The sequence below is a fragment of the Tamandua tetradactyla genome, chromosome 17 (assembly GCF_023851605.1).
Source record: "Tamandua tetradactyla isolate mTamTet1 chromosome 17, mTamTet1.pri, whole genome shotgun sequence".
NCBI classification, from domain to species: Eukaryota; Metazoa; Chordata; class Mammalia; order Pilosa; family Myrmecophagidae; genus Tamandua; species Tamandua tetradactyla.
In genome coordinates, this window is record NC_135343.1 from 57,352,245 (window position 1) to 57,358,500 (window position 6,256).

General features: G+C 35.1%; 1 long non-coding RNA gene across 1 annotated transcript; it reads right to left on the bottom strand.

Annotated features, from left to right (window-relative positions):
- Positions 1-1,236: 1,236 nt before the first annotated feature.
- Positions 1,237-5,286, bottom strand: LOC143661631 (uncharacterized). Its single transcript, XR_013164761.1, has 3 exons — positions 5,139-5,286; positions 4,934-5,057; positions 1,237-1,358 (listed from the first exon to the last, which is right to left on the bottom strand). It is a non-coding gene; the product is annotated as an uncharacterized LOC143661631 (long non-coding RNA).
- Between the last annotated feature and the right edge of the window lie 970 nt (positions 5,287-6,256).

The window sequence follows — 6,256 nt, forward strand, 5'->3', positions numbered from 1 at the left end:
AATGGATTAATTTTAATTTCTGGAACTTCATAAGATATTAAGGAAAAGAATAAAACATGTGATGACATTAACAAAAAAACTTGGTAGGAAAATAATTTTGTAGACAACATATATAGATAAATCAAAGGCTGGAATGTGATATTTACAATGCATATAACAGAAAGGGTTAGTAATAAGAATATATAAAAAATTCTTACATCACCAATAAAAAGCAAAAAGCTCAAAGAACAATAGATAACTGACAAAATGAGCCTTGAAAGAAATGGATGTCCAATAACTACCTGAAGAAATGGCCATCCTTTCTTGTAAGGAGATAGTTGCATATTAAACTTCATTATCATTAAAAGCCATCAGACTGGCTAAAAAAATTAAAAATCAGATATACAGTTATTTTGGTAACAATATGGATAAATGGAAACTCTCATCCCTACTTACACAAGTATAAATTGCTATAATTTGAAGAGCAACTTATCAATATACATTTAGGTTGAATATGTGTCTACATTATGACTCTTCAATTCCATTTCTAGGTATATTAATGTAGCTAAAATCTAAGGGAGACATTTATTTCCTTAAGAACTCTGAAAAAAATATTACAAAATATTTACATTTCAAAAATATGATGGGTATGTGTCTGTGTTTCTGAAGAAGATATTATTAAAAATATTTCAGAGTGAATATTTCACATTTAAAGTATTACAAAATGATAATCTAATTAAATTGGGTTCACATAAGAAGGAAATGGGATAGCATGGGAACTTTTAGAAAATGTTTCCATTTTCTAAATTATAGCACTGTAAAAAATGTGGATTTTTATTTCACACTATTATTTTAATTTTTTTCAAAATACTTCATATTGTTATTCCCTTACTGAGCTAGAAGATTCTTAGAGAAGTGCTTCTATTCCAGGACTCCAGTGTTTAGATGGGTCCATTGTTTTTTCAGCTTACTGTTATATAGTTTCTTTACAGGAATATGGTATTTCGAAGCTGTTATGTACACCAGAAAAGGACATGCTCTGTTAATCCATTCCTGTGGGTATAGACCTGTTGTAGGTGGGAACTTTTGGTTAGGTTATTTCAATTGAGATGTCACACAGTTTATTCAAGGTGAACTTTAATCCTTTTACTGGAGTTCTTTATGAGAGGATAAGAAAGATGAAACCCAAAACCCAAAGAAGCCCTAGAGGAGCTAAGAGAGGACACATAGAAGTTTAGAGAGAAGCAACGATACCTGAAAGGTCCGGAAGACGCCAGCCATGTGCCTTCCTATTTGACAGAGGAACCCTGGATGTTGGCAGTGGTCTTCAGAAGTCAGATATTATCCTATTGATGTCTTGAGTTATACATTTTCATGGCCTAAGGAATGTTAATTGTAAATTAATAAATCCCCAATGTTAAAAGTCAACCTATTTCTTGTACATTGCATTGTGTCAGCTTTAACAAAAGGAAACATGGTATATACTCAAAATAATATAAAGGATGGCTCCTAAATTCAATTGCAAAAGTCCCAAAGCATTAGTCAAACCACATCCTCTCTCATCAAAGCTATCATAGAAGAGTCTCTTGCTCTGGGACTATTTTAGGGGATGATTCAGGGTTAACAAGTGATTCTGCCCTAAAAAAGTCTTCTCAGGTCTTCCATCCACGACTATCCTTTCATAACATGCACCCAGATAATGCATTTTATTTGAGAATTACATTTGCAGTATGCAAAATAATTAAGCAATAAGCACACCATCATTCTACTGCAGAATTCAGTGTTAAGATATGTACTTTTTATCTGGGTGAGGAATGACTTTGAAGGAATTTTCTTAACCCTGCAATTCCCTAAGTGCTCAGATAGTTTTAAAAGAGTAATTTAATTATTATGTAATCAAAAAATCTTGACTCTAAAAGGGAATTTAATGTAACTTTATAGCATCTGAGAACAAGGCCACATAAATTAGCACCAAGATTTGGATGGCATGACATCCTAAGTGGCCAGTTATATTGGAGGACAGCTTTGTTTGTTCAAAATATATATTTTAAAGATGACTGAACAAAATAGTCTTTAAATCATCCAAAGCTTCACTAGCAACAAACAGACTGGAAGTGGGAGAAATCGTATGCACTTCAAAAAGAGGCAACCAAAGAAACAAAGGGAAGATTCTGATGTGGTAAAGCATTGCCTGGTTTTGTTCTCATAGCCCATCAGCAATATTCCCTCAAGCACCACTAGAAACACTAGTGAAGATTTTGAGTGACAGCAATGGTGAAATTTTTCAGTGTTTTAAAAAGCATTTCTATAAAGAGAAGTAAATTTTGGCAATAAGAAGGGAAGATCTTACAAAGCAAAGCCTCTGTCTTTACTTTGTAAATAAAGTCTCTTCTGAAGTGATGTTCAACACGTTTTTATTTATACAGATGCTGGTGTGCTGGAGGCTAGTTTATACCAGCTCACAGGAGTTGATTGTTAAAATTTCAGTAATATTGTGAGCCAGTTATTAGCCATTGTGAACTTGAAATTTGCCACGCTAGGAACATTTACTTTACAGATTGAAAAACACTGCAATTTTTTTTTCACCAGAACTCCACTGCACAGGATGCTAGGACATGCAATTATAATGTTGATTATTTCTTTGAACACCTTTAAAAAATTTTCTTAAATTGCTTATTTAATAACAATCACATATCATGTTGATAAAACGAACATTATTTTTTAAAAGACCAAACAAAACCCACATTTCTAATCCATTTTTTAGAAATTCTTTCTTTGTTATCCATTCTTTATACACAGTTTTATTCACCAAATGGAACTGCTTGCTTTATTCTAATCAGTGCATATTTTCTCTGAATATCTTTCAAATTATTGGATTCAGCCTTATGAATTTAGTGTCATGTTCATTTGATGTTACATTAAGCATTCATGACAAAGTAAGCCAACTTAAGAATCGATTGACTGTTGGAATCATACCCTATATAAATTCACAAAGCATCTGGGGCAGCTCACAGGAAAACCTTCTTGTTTACTATCTTCTGAATTTTATCTAAGGAACTTGAATTTTCAAGCAGTAAAACTAATTTGTGTGGGAAACTAAGATTTCATAGTAGTTGTGCATAAGGAACATGCCCGAAATCACCAAACCAAATTCCTGTTGTAATCACTATGAACTGTCAATATCCATCCCATAACATTCAGCCTCCTTCCAAAAGAAGATGTCACCCAGTAAAACAGAGCTGTTCTCTCTCGGAAAGAGGAAGCAATGCTGCAAAGATGACAGTCACATTCGAATGATGATTTGTTGAGCCTCTAGGTACAGGATCTTTAGTAAGGATACTGAAGTTTGCAGATTTCATTTTACAGATTTATTGGTGACCTCTACATATCTTTACTAAGAAAACATTCCTTCTCCTTAAGTCTGCCTACTTCATTATTTAACACGTTCTGACTGTAACATTCCAAAATGGTGGAGTTGTAAGACAAGTAATGCATCATTGTACCATTCCTCAGCCATCATCTATTTTATCATCCACCCTGAAATCTCAAATCCTACTTAGAGAATAGGATTTGATAATTTGGTTATTCCTTACTCCCCTTTCAGCCATGGTTCTGTAAAGTTGACTTGAGTGACTCTGAAAGTCCTGCCAAAATGAGCAAAAAATGAAAACTAGAAATCAATCCTATTAGTGAATATCTGCACTTCCTTTGCTCAAGAATGTTTGTTGTTCCCTGTATTTATGTGTGTCATCTGTAATTTTAGATTCTTATTAGATCTTGTCAGATCTAGCAACATCTTTGTATAAGAATGCAAGTGTTAAGGTTCAAATCAATTTTTTTGTAAGATATAGAAAAGCTATAAGCAGGAAATAGATCGGTACTTATGAGTGTATAACAAACACCTTATGCCCAAGGACAATTTAATTTATATTATTTATTCTAATAGTGACCTCTAAACCTGTTGCATCTCAGAGTCATAAAATGGTGTAAATTCAAGGAGATATTTTAATAGTGGAGATTGCCTTACAAAGTTATCTAAAATTGCTCAGTTTACAGCAGGTTCAGTCTAATTTCTCAGACTCTTTCCTATCACTACCTATAAAAACTCCACCTTGACTGCAGAGTGTTTCCAGGAATCTGCTGAAGGCTTCTTACCAGTACCCTTGAACGGATCCATCAGAATTGGTCATTGTAAAGTAAGCAGTGTACCCTCCCTTAATCTTCCAGTTTCCCTTTTTCTTCTCTGTAGAATTTCTTGAACATAGAGTCACTTTAAGGTGGCAAGGGTACTCTCTCAAAGTTTTGAATGCTTCAGAGTCATATTTAAAGACATAAAAAGATTCCTCTCTCACCCCATGTGTCACACTCTGTTGTTTGGTAGCCTCAAGTGTGTCATTTGTGTCCCTGACCCACATAGAATCATTCACAAAAGCAGACCCTTCAGATACTGCCTGCAGTTCCTCTCTCTAGAGCTCAGACACCTTCCCATAATGGCTGGCTAGAGACAGAACATTCTGTACTTCCTCTTCTCCCCCTGCCTTGTATATTCTGACTCTTTCTTCCCTGAGTAATCATCCCAAAGTCTACTGCTTCCCATGTAGAACAACTCATGGCAGCTGGATGCCTGAAGCTACCTGCACCATCGTGCAAAAGAAACATCCTAGATAGATTCCATCTATGATAATTTCATTTGAAACCCTCTCTGCATTATATCACACTTCAGTAGGTAATAAGCATTAGGGTGTCTGTTTATCATCCTATTTCATTCCTCACTTTTCTACTCTGGGTTTTGAATCAAGCTGACCACTTCTGTAGTTATCAGGCTATTTTTGCTGTCGACTGGATATTCTCATACACATCAGGTTTGCCTGTACCTCTCTACAACCCCCAATCTCTCTACTCAAGCCTGCAGCTCTGCTTAGCTCCTACTCACCCACCCAACCTCCCTACTTACCATTAATTGACAGCATGTCGATCTCACTTGCTGAGCATCCCTTGCTGAGACTTTCCTCTTTGGATGTTTATAGGCATTTGGAGATAGAACATTCTCAGAGGGGGGCAGAAGATCACAGGCAAAACTGCTCAAGAAACAGAAGACTCATCTTTAAAAGGAACAGGGCCAATGTATTCAAAATAAAAATTCTCAAAATTTCAAGTACTTGCAGGCAGCTCTTAGCACGAGAACAGCTTGAAAGTTGTTTTCTATTCCCAGGGATTGCTCTCTGTGTCTCAGCAGGAAACAGTTGTAGCCTTTAGAAAAAAATAAATGGTTCTGCAGCATTTAGAAAATAAATACTTTAACAACTTAGAAACACCAAAGCCAGCTCTATTACTGACAGAAAGCAAGAATGCAAATCAAAGATATGATAAGGACTTCTTTTCTGCATTCTTATGAGAAAATCCTCCCACGGATGGAGATATTTTCTGAATATAATTCCCTGTTTATTTGGAGGGGAAAATCCTTATTTCTGGCAAGGAAAATGCCACATTTGGATTCAAAAAGTTTATAACTGAGAATCATAGTGAGAAATTGAATTTTTCATACAGTTGCTGGGTGAGAGGCGTACTTTTCGAAAGTAAATGGAGTTCTGTCTCCAGATAATGAGACTACAGTTGCCAAGAGAAGCAGTGAAATATTCCCTATACATTTTTTCCCCATTTGATCCTATATTATGTAATCATTTTTGGAAGGCTTTCAAAGCAGTGATGATTTCACTGCCATAAAATGAATAATGGAAAGGGCAATGGCTCCTAATTAAGATTGAAAGAGTAATAACAATGGAAAGCATATGCAGGCTCTGCCAGGTCAGCGCTATATTTTGAGAACAAAGAACTGAAACTTTTCCTTTCAAATGTCAGCAATTATCTCCAGCTCCTATATGCAGTTAATTTTCTAGCTTTTCACTTTTCCTTTCTTCATCCTTGTGTCCTAGCACTCACTGTATTGTTTTGTAATGTAGGATAATTCCTCCTTGCATCTCTCTCAACTCCTGTCTTCGTTAACACCATTGTATATGCTTTCATGATTATCTTTTTGAGCACATCTGTATATCTTTTATTAGCTCCTAGTCCTTCCCTAACTTCTTAGATTTAAAGATATCGAAACATTAATTCTTGGCAATCTTTTATCTGTGGTCATTATGTTCTCTCAGAACTTTGTAAGTTCTCTGTGTGTTTGGTCCCAAACCTTCATCTTTAACTGCCCAAATTATTTAAATGTATTTTGACTATCACTGCATTTTTAGGGTTTATTGCTAGCTGAAGTGTTTCTAAAGAA